The sequence below is a fragment of the Notamacropus eugenii genome, chromosome 2 (genome assembly GCF_028372415.1).
Source record: "Notamacropus eugenii isolate mMacEug1 chromosome 2, mMacEug1.pri_v2, whole genome shotgun sequence".
Classification (NCBI taxonomy): Eukaryota; Metazoa; Chordata; class Mammalia; order Diprotodontia; family Macropodidae; genus Notamacropus; species Notamacropus eugenii.
The window spans coordinates 67,006,203-67,021,600 of record NC_092873.1 but is presented as its reverse complement, the minus strand read 5'-3'; the positions used below and the strand labels follow the sequence as shown (position 1 = coordinate 67,021,600).

General features: G+C 52.0%; 1 protein-coding gene and 1 long non-coding RNA gene across 5 annotated transcripts in view; both read left to right on the top strand.

The window, feature by feature from the left end:
• The window catches only part of LOC140525367 (uncharacterized), a 40,420-nt gene extending 29,877 nt beyond the window's left edge, over positions 1-10,543 (top strand). The window contains exons 2-3 of the long non-coding RNA XR_011974019.1: positions 1,132-1,203; positions 8,942-10,543. This is a non-coding gene — a long non-coding RNA (uncharacterized lncRNA). The remainder of the gene's footprint in view (positions 1-1,131; positions 1,204-8,941) is intronic.
• HDAC4 (histone deacetylase 4) overlaps positions 1-15,398 on the top strand; it is a 268,595-nt gene that overhangs the window by 73,286 nt on the left and 179,911 nt on the right. Inside the window, exon 1 of one of the 4 annotated variants that reach the window (XM_072640711.1) lies at positions 4,143-6,742. The exons of 2 other annotated variants lie outside the window; for them this stretch is intronic. The gene's annotated coding sequence lies outside the window, so the exon portion shown is untranslated. Of the gene's footprint in view, positions 1-4,142; positions 6,743-10,601; positions 10,970-15,398 lie in introns of those variants that run through there. One more of the 4 variants, XM_072640712.1, reaches the window with a different exon arrangement.

The window sequence follows — 15,398 nt, the reverse complement described above, 5'->3', positions numbered from 1 at the left end:
GTGAGAGGAGAGACTACTGAGGAGGCTCTGAGTCCATCAGTGCTGATGAGATGACTTGTCCTTTGAGCGCTCTTTGTATCGGCTTCTCTGTGCACCCTTCTCTTCCAAGTTAGAAGGGAAGCTTCCTGAGGGCAGGGTCTATGGAACTTTGGTTTTGCCTTTATATCTTCAGCATCTGGTGCTTTGGGGCAAAGCATGGTGTCCTCTGCACAGTGAATGGGGAAAGGCTTTCTGTGGGATTTGCTTTAAGTGCCCTGGGCACAAACCTGGCCTGTCAGGGCAGGTGAGGAAGACCTTAGAGCTGGGCCACTCACTGGTCTTGCTTCTTTTTTGGTATGATTCTGTTGGCTACTTTTTTGTTGCTTTTTTTGTCCTGTGGCCACACCTGAGCTGGTATCTGTGGAGTCTAACTCAGGATAACCAGGGCCTTTTCAGAGGGCAGAGGAGAGAGCCCTGTGGCATCTATGCCCAGGGGCTGCCGAGCTTGCCTGATTCTGGTGGATTGATAGATTTTCTGTGAGACAGAATTTCCTCCTCTGACAGCTGACCAGACTGGTTTTCCTGCTTTTGATTCTTCTGGCTTAAAAAAAAAATGTGTATAACTATTATGGAAAAGTTTTTCTGCTTCCTAATTATTTTTCAAACTTGACTTCAGTGATGGCGAATGTCTTAGAACAGATGGGACCTCAGAGATTATTGAAGACCATAGGTGTAGATCTAGAATCCAAGAATCAGCACTCACTTAAAACACCTACTGTGTGCCAGCCACTGGGCCTAGGAACCAAAGACCTAAGTGAGGCTATCCCCTAGATTTAGAGTTGCAAGGACTTGGGAGCCTTTCTCTCCAACGCTTTCACTTTACAGATGAGGAAATTTGGGGATAGTATGAATGACTTGGCCATAGTCAAACAAAGTAAGTAGGAGAACCAAGATTCCAACCCGGGTTCATCCTCTGATGCCAGTTCCAGCCTTTTGCCCACGGGGCCACCCTAGTCCATGCTCTCGGTTTTGTAGCTGGCTATCCAGAGGCCCAAAGAGCAAAAAAATGACTTTTCCAAGGTCCTCTAGCTAATTAAATCATCAAGCTGTAATGGATTCCCCCAGTTCTTACTTTCTCATTTCCAATCACAGTGTGACTTAGTTTATGCATTCACCCTGTTGTTCCCTCTCCATGACTGCGCTATGTTCCTCAGCCACCAGAGGGTAAGTTTTGTTTCACATTTTAGGCTTGTGTTCCCCCCTGGGGAGGACACTCTTCAGAAGTGACCATGGGTAATGTATGGGTAGGTGGGATGGATAGATGGAAGGGTGGATGTACAGATAGAAGGGTGGGATGGATGGATGAAAGGGTGGGATAGGCAGGTGAAAGGGTGGGAAAGATAGATAGAAGGGTAGGATGGATGGATGGAAGGGTGAGTGGATGGATGAATGAATGAGGTAGGCACATGGATGAGTGGATGGGTGGATGAATGAATGGGTAGGCACATGGATGAGTAAAACAGTGCATTATTTGGGAGCACAGCCAGATCAGAGCCCAGTAGAATGTCGTTTCTCTCACAATGTAGGATATGAGATAGTGTTGTTGCTGCTTTGAGTTTGAGTTCTTTAGTCCCTTTGCTCTCAGCCTCTCTTGCTTTTCTGGTCAGACTACTGGTGATTTTGTCAGGGGAATGAACTTCTGGTGTGGAAATTCCCTTTCTCACCTGCAGCTTAGAGTCTTAGATGGTTCCTGCCATCTGTGAGAGGGTGAGTGATTGGACCTGGGTCATAAAGACATGGCATGTGTATAGGTATAGGTAGCCTTCTTGACTCTGAGGTTGGGCCTTCTTCCACATGCCATGTTGCCTCTTGCTAATGACTCACTTGGGATAAATTCTTCAGATAGTTATGAAATTCTTGGTTTGGGAGTAAAGAAGTACCCGTTTTCTCTCTGATGTAAAGTTTCTGAGGGTCCTTGAAGAAGCAACTTATCCTTGTATTATAATCTGGGACAATCTAGGTCCTCTGGCTCCAGCAGGAGAGAGAACGTTCCCCATGTCTGGCTGGGAACCTGGCCTTCAGACCACTTGGTGGTGTTCTTTATGCATGGTTCCCCGTTAGAATGGAAGCCTCCTGAGGGTAGGGACTGCTTTGCTGCTTGTATTTGGGTATTTCTATTTGTTTCAAACTGAGTCTGGCACATAGTAAGCATTTAATAAATCATTCCCTCTCTCCCCCCCCTTTTCCCCCCTCCCTCCCTCCCTCCCTCCTTTCCTTCCTTCCTTCCTTCCTTCCTTCCTTCCTTCCTTCCTTCCTTCCTTGCTTCCTTTTTTTCTCCCTCCCTCCTTCCCTCTCTTCCTTCCTTCTTTCCCTCTGTCCCCTCCTCTCTAGACTTCAGTTTTCTCATTTGTTAAAAAATGCTGTTGTTGGTAGACCGAGGGTTGGAGCAGATAGGGCTGCCCCTTTCCGATGCTAGAAACCTCTGATTACAATTGTCCGTGAAGGTCACAGGATTGGGGGTGCATGTAAAAATATAAAGAAGAAATCTAGGACCTATGTGTGTTGGCCTTTGTTCTTTGCAGACACAAACCTTCTCAGGGATGTTCATCGGAGCCTGGTGTCACCCTCTAGCATTCTTTGTTCCTTGGCCCACATGCCACATTGTTCATGAAATAATGACAAAATCGTTCAAGAGAGTCATCAATAATTGAAGGGGGAACATTGATTTTTCAGCCCTTGGTCCAAGCACCATCAAATCTCAGCATCTGGGGCGGGGGGAACTTAAGACTCTGCCATGTTTCCCCCAGGACATTTCTTGCTGACTCTGCACTGCTTGACTGACCTCAGCCCCAGCTGGGGTCATGTCTGAGGGCCTTGGTGTGTGTGGGTGGGTGTGCGTATGTGCTTCCTTTCTGAACCGCTGCCCACTGCCCTGGATGCTGAAATAGAGTCTCTGGCTCAAGATTCAGTGTGTGGAGAGAAGTTTGGCTCTGAGGTGTCCAGTCTGCACTCTGTGTTGGCTCCTCAGGCCCCAGGGCCTATCCACATACTGCAAGGCAACATCTCGTGCCCAGAGACACGCTGGGCCACACCCAGGAGAAAGGCCTGAGAAGTAGTGAGCGTCTCAGATGATGATGTACATTCACTCACCTCTGATGCTGTCACCCGTGGTGACCACGCAAGGACCTGCCTTCCAGGAGGATATAAAAGAGTCTGGAGCCATGTTGGGTATGGGCAGTGGTGCTGATTTCGACCAGTGCATGGAAGGTTCATGCTGGGGATACAACAGGAATTTGTATAGCACATAAAGGTTTGCCAATCCTTTGTCATCCATCCTCCCAAAAGCCCCAGATTATCTCCATTTTATAGGTGAGGTGACTGAGGCTGAGAGCAGTGGAATGACTTGCCAAGAGGCAACTTGGTAAAGTGGAAAGAGTGGCAATTTTTGTGCTAGTGGGCCTGTCTATGTTTCTTGCTTCTTTCTTGGGGCGGGGGAGGGCTCAGTTCCCTTATCTATAAAGTGAGGGGCTCTCCCAGCCCTAGATGTGGATGTTGTGATCCCAGGGCTCTGTGTCCCCCTCTGTCACTAAGCAGCCCCAGCTCGGGGACCACCCCAGAAGGCAAACGCACTCTTCCACTGTGCATTGTCTCAAAGTGCAGCAGCTCATGTGGAAAGCCAGGGGCCAGACTTAGTGGTCCTGAAGAGCCCTTTCAGCCAGGAGGATTTGGGCACTGCACCCATGTGAACCCCACAGTAATCCCCTTGGCCCGTGGCTCTTCTCCCCCTGAGCTTCTCCTGGGCTCCTCTCATCCTGAAGCCTCACCTTTCATTGAACATAGGGAGCTGTAGCTAATTACTCAATGAATTGGTCAGTCTGTAATTTATGAAGTTCCTGTTGCGTTCCAAGTACAGTGCTGAGTGCTAAACAGGGTCTCTGGCCTCCAAGCCATAGGATGCTAGAGCTGGAAGGGACCTGAGACTCCACATCGATTTTACACCCGCCACTTAAAAACACCACAGTCTGGATTGCTATTTTTCATTTTTATATCACTTCCCTTCCTCCCACAGATCATCTCATATATGTAAGAATTTTATAAAAGAAGAGAGGAGCCCCCCCCACCCCCGCCCCACACAGTCAGCAGAAAGGGTACTTGGTGGCTTCCACGTTTCCCCACATTGACTCTTGCTTGTTTGGAGGTCAGTCCTTCAGTTTCCTGTCTCTGTGTGTCTGACTTTGCCTGAGGTCATGGAAATCCTAGAGTTTGGATCTCCTGCCCCCCCCCCCCCCCCCATTTCTCACAGCAGGGGATCACCATTTATTTGCTGAATTCCCAGTGGATGGCCATCCCCTTTCTTCCCAGTCCTCTGCTATCAGAAGTGTTGCTGTAAATGTGCTGGCATATATGGAATTTTCCGGTTGACGTTGACCTTCTTGGAGTTTACATACCTGGCAATGTTGGCATAAAGGGGCATAATTCCTTTCTAGAATGGCTGTGCCAGTTCACAGCTTTCCCAATAATCCTTGGTGAGAAATGGGGCTGGAAGTGGGATCTAGAAGGGCCAGCCCAGGCCATTGAGTCCCTCCCCCCCTTATTTTACAAAATAGGAAACTGAGGCCTAGGGAGGAGAGGCGACTTGTACTTGATTACAGACAGTCAGCCATTAGAGGTAGGATCTGAACCCAAGTCCTCTGGCTTTCCAGGGTAGTGGAGTGGTTTTCTCATTTTAATTTCTTAGGTACTTGAATAGGAGGATGTGGACAGGCTGTTCATCCTTCCCTCTGATAGCTCCTGGCAGGAGTGTTGAACATGCTTACAAGAGCATCGGTGATGGATTTATTGATCAATATTCATTCAACAGTGAATTGCTCTGCAGTGGAGGGTTTTGGGTCGTATTGTCTTCCCCCAGTAGATTGTAAACTTGCAGAGGACATTTGTCATTGTATATCCCAGCACACCCGGTGCCTGGCATGGGGGTGGGGATCTGATCCTGGGATTTCATCATTGTCGAAGTTCTGCTCCCCCTCATTTTTAACTGGATGAGATTGAGTCCAGGACTTTGGAATGACCTGGGGAGGCTCAGGCGCAGAAAGATTGAATGCTTCACCATAGGTCATCCAGGTGGCAGAGCAAGGATTTGAGCCCACATCCTCTGACTGCAAATTCCCTGCTCTTTCATCAGCCTATGAGCATGGCCCCTGCACTTGCCCACAGCCACACACCTTTAGTCACTAGGGCAGGCTACACCTCACCTTGAAGATGTAGGCCAGATCTATCCCTTGGTTCCCTCCCTCCCCCTCGCCTCCTCTTCAGTTCCTTTGGTGGTTTGTCCTTCCTTCGTCCATCAGAGTGTACGCTACCTTAGGGCAGGTAGCAGGTGCTTTGCTTACGAAGAGCCCATGTCCTTGGGCCTTCCTCCACATTTCACGGGTGGATCTCATTCCTTCCTTGTCCCAGTGAATTGAGCACAGGCCTTTCCTCCTAGTGCGGGGCTCCTCCTTCTCCTGACAGGGAGGTGCTTGGGGAGCCCCTGCGGCTGGGGCTGCTCATGGGCCATCCAGGATCTTGGCCTCTGTATATTTATGTGATGACAACCATTGTTCTGATTCTTGTTTGGAGCGTTGGCTGCCTGTGTTTTGGGCAGGCATAAGGTTAGACATTTTTGTAACATGAAGACTTCCACCTTTTCACCTGGAGGGCTCTCTTGATTGGAGGTGATTCTTACCCATAAGTTCGTTGGTCTTCTAAGGGATGGGCCTTGTGCTCTGTCCCCTGCTCCCAGCTCCTCCAGGAAGGATTCACTGAATGAAGAATGGGGAGGGGGACATGCTTAGGAAAGTGCCCATCCCTACGGCAGAAAGCACTTCCTAAGCTTAGTCCCCCCATCCCCTTCCCTTTGAGCCCTTCCTCTATGAGGACTTCCAGGGGCTCTGCTTCCTGCCCTGGGGCCACAGTCTGGGCAGGGAGGCACCTGCCTCTTCATCCCCCAGGAGATGGCAGCCTGCCTGCTGGCCCATCTCCTTCTGTTTGACCCCAGCACTGAAGTGAGCCCAAGCTGCTGCCCTCACATTTTTCTGCAGGATGTTATTCTCCCACCCCCCAGCCCTAGTGCTGGCACACACATGCACTGACGCACGGACAGACAGACACACACACAGAGCCTTCCATATCAGTCTGTGTTCCCTGGGAAGAGGTCTTATTTTTAACTCAACACATTCCCCGAATGTTGCCCCCAGCAGCAAACGTGCCAGCCTCAGAAGGGGATGGAAACAGGCCCTGCCCGCCATTCCAATGCTGCCACGGCCCCTGCTGGCTTCCCATCCCTCAGTCACACACGGCGGGGTGCCCGGGCAGCCTGGGCTCCGGCTCCCCCTCCTAGGAATTCGGGGCAGAGTGGGGCAGGGCGGGAAGAGAGGCTCCGGCCGAGCCAGTCGCCGGCTGGCCACTCCCAGCGGTCAGGCAGCAAATTGGATTTCTTGAAACGTTCCCAGGCAAGAATGTCAACAGCCTCCCTGCCCCGTCAGCGCGGCCTCGGGCTGGGGCTCCGGGGTCCTTGGTGGACGGCATCTGCGGCTTATGTAATCGCACATCACGGACCCAGAACACAAACCAGATGTCAGGGTGGAGCGCTGGAATTCTTGGTCCATGAGCACGGAGCGGCCAGGCTGCTTCCCCTTCTTGTGTATTTAAGTCAGGCGGTGCCCGAGAGCAGGGCACTCGGGGGTGACCACAGCGGGCGAGCGGACGGCGGCCTTGGCCCAAGGTAATGCCCAAGCTTGATTTATACCATTGCTTGTTTCTGGAGCCTGGAGAGCTCCTGGGCAGCAGGGGAGGGGGGATCCGCCACCCCCTTCAGTCCACGAGCCCCAAGGGGAGGAGGAGGACCGCTGTGCCCGGCCTGAGCCTGGTGTGTGTCCGGACAGCTCTGGGACCTGCGAGCCCGCCGCGGGCCCTGGCGTGCCGGGTCTGCCCTGTTCTCCCAGGAGGTTAATTGGTCCGATTGGTTGGATCTCCCGGCCGGCCCTCAAGCGAGGTCCGCGTTCTTGTTCTCACACCATGAAAACGTTTCTGTGACTTCTCATTATTTTCTTGTCACTTTTGCTTTATGAAAAATTAATTTAGCGAGCAGGAGCTGAGGGCTGCTGGTCGTTTCTAGCTCTGTCTCTGCCGATAAATGGGTAAATGTTGACCGTGGATGGGCTTGTGTACCATCGTCCTGGCTTCGGGCTTGATTCCCAAACAACCCGAGGGCAAACTGGCCCAGCTGGTGTATTCTTGTCCCTGGGGGCTTGTCTCTCTCCCCCTTCCCCCCCAGGACCTTTTGGGTTTCTGACCTTGGTGAAGAAACTCTCCAAGCTGTTCCTTTTTAACGTGATGATAATAGATATTTTTATGATGCCTTCAAGTTGTGGGCTGGCTTTCTCAGCCCGCTTCCCTTTCACTCTTCCTGGCAGCGAAGCCGCGTGTAGTTGCAGCAGAGGAGGACATTGGCCCTGCGGAGGGTTAAGTGTTTGCCTACATCTCCCAGCAGCTGCCTGGGGGGAGCAAGGCATCTTTTGGAGAGGGAGCCTGGGATCCACTTACAGGAATGGTCCCTCTTACTGGACCCCTGGACTTGCCAGCATCTTCCTGGCATGAAATGTCCATCTGCAGGGATCCTCTTCCACCAGGCTGTGGGCCAGCAAGTGTATTTGTGAGGCCAGAGCTGTGGGGACGCCTCCTCCCACCCAGCATTTTTAGGATTGGCACTCAGGGTCCAAGTGCTTGGTGGGAGGCAAGGAAGGGAGAAAGGGCCCAGAAGGTCGAAGATGACCAGCCCATGGTCAGAGACAGCTCCTTTGGACCCCATGTACCCCCCCACCCCAGACTGAGTAGATGCCATGACACCCGTCTTATAAGGAGGCAGCTGTTTTTTCTTGCTTTCCAGTGTTGCTGACTAGGGCTCCCCCACATCTGGTCAAGAAAGGGTTAAATTGAAAGGGGTGATTGAGGCATGTGCTTGGACACATCAGCTGCTTCTCTTTCACTTTTCTTGGAATCACTACTTTTACCTTTAAACTTCAGAAAGCCTTTTTGCCTTTGGAGACTCTAGAAAGAGGTGGAGTGATGATGAATGGACTCTTAGGCACGCTAGGGCAAGGGCAAAGTTGTCTGTGTCCTTAGTAGGCCTGCATTCTGGGGCAGGGACATTGTGAATGTTGAGGGTACAATTTGTACACAAAGAAATAGAGATTAATATGGTATCAGTCCAAGAGGGAGAAGAGACTGTTAGCCCTGGCACTGAGCTGGGAAGGGAGAATCAGGGCAAGGGGGCCCTGGGCACCACATCTCCCTTCTTGGGCTGGAATTCCTGACAAAGGCTGCCCAAGTCCTATTGCTTGGCACTCGAGGCTCTTCCAAGTTAGGTTTATGGACCTAGGGACATTGAGAGGGAACTCTGAACACCTTTCCTTTGAGGGTCCTGAGGGTGGTGGTGGTGGTAGTGGAATGTGCCTGTGTGTGTCTGTGTCTAGGTGTGTGTAGCATGGGTAAGTGTGAGGGTGTGTATGTGTGAGTATATGTGAGGGAGTGGTTGTGTGTGTGAGGGTGTGTATATATGTGAGTATGAATATGTGTGTATGAGGATGTGTGATAGTATGTATGAGGGTATATGTGTGAGTGTGTGTGAGAATGAGCATGTATGAGAGTATGAAGATGTGTGAGGGTGTATGTGTATGTGTGTAGGAGTATGAGTACTTTTGAGTATGTGTGTGTGAGTGGGTTTATGTGTTTGTGTGTATTGTGAATGTGTGTATGTCTGAGGGTTTGTACGTGTGCAAATGTGAATATATGTGTGTATGTGTTATGAGGATGCATGACACTATGAGTGTGGGAGTATATATGTGTGTGGATGTGTGAGTATAAGTGTGGTATGTGTATGTGTGAGCCCTTGTGGGCTGAGAATTTGTGTTGTTTAATTCAGGGGCCTCAGCTCAGTATTTTCCAGGATCCCAAGTTGGTTGGCTCCCCATCGCCCCGTTCCTGGATTTGGAATCCAGACGTTCGCCTGCCTCTCGAGGCCTCCCAGTTTCGTTCTGGTGTTTGTGGCAGGCTGTCGGCGTTCTCCCCGGGACATGCCTCCCAGACCGAGTGTAGGGTGGGCAGGCCGTCTGCTTTCAGCTGTTTCTGTAATGAAAGGCAGTTTAACTGTTTTTCCACATCCTATCATTTTCTGCTGCTTTCCTAGCAGGAGAAAGAAGTAATGAAGCTGTGAAAATAAATAAAAAATAATGACTCCTGTGGCACCTGTCTCCTGGTGGAGGTTGCTCAATGCGCTCTCCCCACATTCCTGGGAAGAGCTTCGCAGCAAATTGGATTCCTGTTTTCTCCATTAAGAAACTTGAGTCCAGGCCCTTGGCCAAGGTCACTGAGGGGAGGCAATCAGCTGCTGGGCCTGGACTCTGGCCCTCAGGCTGCCCAAAGGCCTACAAGGGGCTCACCCCCTCCTTTTACAGCGGGGGAACCTGAAGCCCCACCCACAGAAATCCTGGTCGTCTGACCCCTGCATTTTCTGACCAGTTTGGGGGGCGGAAGGAGGGAGGCAGTTTTCTGAAAACATATGAAGGGTTAATGAGGGGAAACAGTTCAGCTTCCCTTGTCCTCCCTTGCCTTAAGGAGCGAGTGACTCAGCTCCTGGTCCCTGGAAGTGCAGCAGACCAGGCTTCCTGACACTTTGACAGAAAACAATATGGAAACAGATTAAAGGCTCGTTCACTTTAGAGAACTAGCCCTCTTCCCCCCTCCCCAGGGGGCCTTTTTAATTCAGGCAGAATGGAGGTGGGCAGCGCTGTTGAGGACACACTTAGCATACCTGATCTCAGATTCATTTTAGCCATGTGCTTTCTCTGCCCTGGGGGTGTGTGTGTGTGCTTGCTTGTGCATGTGTGTATGCATGTGTGTGTGCAAGTGAGTGCCATGCATGTGTGCTTGTATGTGTGTATAGATACTCATGTGCCTGTGCATGTGTATATGCATATGCGCGTGTCTGTGCATATGTGTATGCATGTGTGTGCACGTGTATAGATGCTTGTGTATCTGTGTGTATGCACATACGTGTATATGTGTGTGAGTGCCTTACGTGTGTCTGTGTGGGCATGTGTGCATGCATGTGCACCTGCACATGGCTGTATGTGCACGTGTGCATGTGAGTGGTTGTGACTGAGTGTGTGCGTCGAGGATCTGAAGGACACCCTCGTGCGGCTTTGGATCCAGGTGCCAGTGCAGCCTTGGATCCTGTCTCTTTCCAGGGCTCCTGGAGAGGACTCAGCAGGCGGCCCAGCTGGCTTTATTGAGGCCTGCGCCGGTTTTCCTCAAGAGCCAACTGAGCACCAACGTTATCTTATTGAAAACTAGGCGAGGGTCACCCTGGAGAAAGCTGCCCTTTGCTTCGGTTCCCTGGGACATTGACGTCAGAGCACCGGCCTGGGGAGCAGGCCCTCTCCTCTTGACCCGAGGGCAGTGTTTACTTGGAAGTGAGCTTTCTTCCCTGGGCCTGGCCACTCTGTGCATGCCCCTTAGGCTCTGAAGGCTGGGTCAGGGCTGGGGGGGAGGGGAAGGGGGAGGGGCTCTTGTATTTGTTTTGAGGGAAGATCAATCAACCTTTTCCCATTAGACTTTGAGTCCAGCTCCCAAGGCCAGTGCTCTGGGCATGGCTGCCAAGGCCCAGGGCCAAAGAGGGGGTGGGGAGCAGGGTTTGCCCCCCTCCAACTTGGCCCAGAATCATTGAGTTTTGGTCTGGATCTCCCCATTTCCCACCAACGTGGCCTTAACCGTAGACCTCGAACGTCTGGAACAACAGCCTCATTGTGCTTCCGTAGCAGATGGTGGTAGGAGAAGGGTCTGCTTCTGGAATCAAAAGAATTGGGTTCAAATCCTGCTTTTGTCCACTTTTTCCGGGGAGGGGAATAGACTGACATCCCTCCCAGCTCTGGGGCAGTGGTCTCTCGACAAGGTGAGTGCTTGGCAGTGGGGACAAGGTGGTTTATTGTTGTTGGAGAGAGACTTCCCTCGAGGCTAAGCTCTGCCCCTTAGACCCATTTTTGGAAGGAGCAAGTGTGCTTGGAGTAGAGCTGGCTTTGGAAGGAGGTCTAGCCGGTCACAGGATACACAGGCAGGATCCTGAATGCCAGGGATGGCCCTAGAGACAGGCTTCTATTCTTCATGCCTTTACTCTGGCCTCATCAGTCCAGCAAGTAGGCCCAGGGACCTGCAGCAGGTTTGAACCAGGGCCTCTACTTCCCTCATGCCATCCCACTATCAAAGCATGGTTCAATTATCAGTTATCATCACCTTTCTGACCTCATCCAGATGGGAAACTTACTCAGGTATCCTTAGATGCTGGCAGCGAAAAGGCTGCCATGTGGAGTTCCCGTGGATTGGACATGCCAGGGCATCCTGCTTCTCGGGCACTGCCACACTGACCCTGCTTATCCCATGGTAGACCTTTCTGTGGCCTTCACTGGCCTGTCTCTGAAGGGCTTTGTGCTTGTATAGCCTAGTTAGTCTGCACTGTGTCTTACCGGAGGCTGGCCTAAAACCTCTGGGCCCATGCAAACTTAGACTCCTGCCTGAAAAAGTGACCGGTGATAAATTCTGTAGCAGCAGAGATTTTTCCTGGGCTGTTACAGAAGAAAGAACTTATGGGCATCACCTCAGGAAAAGTCCAGAAACTAGCCAGTGCCCGCCCCCTCCGACCCCAGAAGCCCCACTGCCCTGCAGAGAACTGGGAAACAGAGCAGCAGCCTGCTCAGATGCCTGAGGCGCCGCATGCCATGCACAGAGTGGGGTGGGGGTGTTGAGAGGGAGTGAGGGGGGCTATTTTTAGAGCTGCCTATCAAAGGTTGGTGTGATCTACATCGATAGGTGTTTGGCCTAATGGAACCAGCCACATGGCTGCAGTCTTGGAGAGACCAGTTAGAAAGGATCCCTCCTCACAGATTCATCCTGGCCCTGGGATTAGCCTTTACCTGTTCCTCAGGCACAGGCTTCACTTTCTCCTACCGTACCTGATGCCCTATTCCCTCCTTAACTCTGACCAGTCCCTGGCTTTCTTTCCTCAGTGGTTAGCACTCTCAGTTGCTTGGTGTCTCTCCTCATTTCTCTGTCTTTCTCAGTCTCTTGGTCTCTCTCTGTGTCTTAGTCTCTGTCTCTGTCTTACTCTCTCTCCCTCCCTCTTCCCTCCCTCTCTCCTTTCTTCAATCTCTCCCCATCTCTCATTCTCTCTCCTTTCTCTTTCTCTTTCTCAGTCTCTCCTCTGTCTCTGTCTCTCCATCTCTCCTCGTCTCTCATTGCATTTGCTTGTGCACGTGTTAAATACCCTTCCCCTCCCCCCCCTCCTGCCGTGGAATGTGGCATTCTGGAAGGCAGGGGCTGGCTTCATTTTTCTCTTTTAATCCCCACTGTATGAGGGTGCAGAGAGCTCCACTGGCAAACAGTTTGCCTGCTGGGTGATGAGGGAATCTGTGGCTTGCTCCGTTAGACGATATCCACATGTATTTAGAACTAATCTCAGGGCTAATTTTGGGTGGAAACACAGACTTGCTTCTTCTAGACCTAAACTACTTGGGATGTTTGGAGGCATGGCTGTGCCTGCTCTCAGCTCCAGGGACAGCTGGGAGTACCTGAGGGCAGGGGATGCAACTCCTTGATTTTTGCCATCTCTCCGGGATTTCTTTGTGCAGTAATATAAGAAACCAAGTGGGCCTGTGGCCTGAGAGTCTACAGCCTGCATCTACTTCAGGGCCCTGCTCTGTGGGCAGGTGGCATGCCTGGTAAGACCGTGGGTGATAGAGGCAGGGAATCCCAGGGTGATGCGTTCCATTCAGTGTTTTCCGGTAACCTTCTCAAACTCTTGTCTCTGCCTTCAAGAGCTTATGGGGACTGGTGTGTGTGTGAGTGTGTGTGTGTGTGTGTGTGTGTGTGTGTGTGTGTGTGTGCATATGCATGTGTGTGCGTGTATGCGCACGTGTCCATTCACTCATCTCAACGTTGACCCAGATGGGTGGCTTGTTTAATGGATGGCCACCGCCTTATCATGAGTGGTGTGGATTAGTTGAGCATCTCTAAAATCGAGGTGCACAAGAGTTGGAGGCTGAGGGCCCTGATTTCTGCTGCCTCCTGGTTTTACAATTTTTGACCAGTCACTAGAGCTGTCCAGGTCTCACTTTCTCTCTGTGTAAAAGGAGGGGTGTTAGTGCCATCTGTTTGTGGCCTGTTGACATTTGCCCGCAGCTTTTGGATTGATGTACCCTGTCCAGGCTCTCTGATGATGAACCTGGGAAGACAGTGGCCAGCGCAGCATTTGAAGTCCTGTAGAGGGAGGAGAGTGGTGGGGTGGGGTCCCACTTCAGCTCAGTCTGGGCTCTCCCTTTGACTTAACAAAGAGAGCGGGGTTAAGCTTTTTGCAGACTAGACAGTCACAGGGATTGGCTCCACCAGACTTCTTGGTTTACAGATGAGGAAACTGAGGCCCAGAGTGCTAGGCTGACTAGTTGGTGGCTGAGCCAGGTTTGGTTTCCGGACTCATCATTGGGGAAGCCCTGCCCGGCTTCGAGCTCCTGCCTGCTCCTCCCACCATCTTCCTTGGTACCTGACTGTGTCATCAGCCCACTCTGTGCCAGGCACCAGGGATCCCCAGGGATGCACGAGCATGATCTCTGCTCCCAAGGAATATGGTATTATGCAATGGCCAGAGTCGGTGTGGGCAGAATCCATGGAAAACAAGGAGATGAGACATCCCGTGGAGGGGTAGAGATAGGGGGCTCCAGCAGCTGAGGTCAGGGTTGTCAGGAAAGGCTTCTATGTCCACAGTAATCCTTGAGAATCACCTGAAGGCAGAAGAGGGGAAGGGGGAGGCACTGTGTGAGGACTGAACGGGAGGCTGCCCTTGGGTATGACTCAGTGGCAGGCCAGCCTGGAGGGCTTGGGTTTGACCCTACAGGGTTTTAGTGGAGGACTGACATGGTCAGCTCTTTGGTTGCTGGGGCCAGAAAAACCCCCAGGTCTCCAGGTGCATTGGGCCACCTCCCATCCCAGAGGGCTGGCGCCCTCACCCAGTGAGGTGTACAAGGTCAGGAGATGCCAAGCAGCATGTGGTCTCTTATCATTGTCTGTGTCTAGGCCATGGTATATCTACATTGGTCACATCTATAGCTTCACATGCATGTAGTCACGTCTGTAGAGGTGAGAAGGCGTATGGGGAGCATGCAAGCTCAAGATTGGTCACTAAAAGTCCTGCATCAGATCACAGGGCAGCTTCTTCCTTCCCACTGTGGGCCTCACTCTGCCCATCTGTAAGGGGATGGTGTTCAGTGACCATGGAGGCCTCATTCAGGTTTAACCCCAGGACTTGGGGACTGGCCAGCATTTGTAGGGATGATACAGTGCACACTGTCCACCAGCCAGTGTGAGTTCACATGTGCCTGTAGGTACAGGGGGTGTGTTTGCCAGGCAGATTAAGGGCCTGGCTTTGCCCTGACACAGGGAACCCTTTTGTAAAGTCTGCCTGGGGGCCATCTTGAAATCCTCACTCTCAGAGCTCCCTCTCTGTGTGGTCCAGTGAGAATAAAGAGCCCCCATCTGGACCCACAGGGAGCTTGGAGTCCCCACCTGCCCCAGCCCCCAAAGCCAGTGGGAGAGGACTATGGGAGCCCAGGCGCTGGCAGGGAGACAACAGGCCTTTGCTCTGGCCCCAGAGCCCTGGTGGGCGGGCCTTCCTGTGTGAGCTGGGTCTTGATTTGCAGTGTGTTTATTCCCGGAGATATCTCCTTCTTGTCCCTTCTTTTGTATGTTATTGACCAGAGACAGTCCCGGGTGAATGGTTCTGGGCCCCCCACCTTGGTCTCCTTTCTTCTTTCTGCCAAGGTCCAAAGGGGAGGGGGTTGCTGAAGTGAGAGCCCAGAGGCCAGAGCTTGTCCCAAACTGTGGGCAGGAATGCAGGAAGTTGGCAATTCCAGCACTTTCCTGCAATTGTTTGGCTCCAGGGTGGTACCTGGCAGGTCAAGGATGGCCACATCATGTACCTGCCCTCAGTGAGAGACTCCTTCTCATACCAGGAGGAGAAAGTGAATCAGGAGCCAGTCTATTGTTTGCAGCTGTTCCCAGCTCCTTGGCAGCCCTCAAGGACTTCTCTGCAAAGCCCAGGCCAGGCTACCCCTGGACCTCTCACCTGCCAGGCCTTTGGGGCCCTCCCCACTGCTCCAGCTGGGAGACCCTGACACCTGGGAGGGGCTGCCTCATAGCCAGATGAGAAAATGGCAATGGGGAGATGGAAGGGTCAGCCACCAGGGATGCTTGGGGAAGTCATGGCTCATGTCAGGGCTCTGCGTTCAGGCGTTCGTCTCCCACTTTCCTGTGTCTCAGCCTGGCAGCCTTGTTCTTCT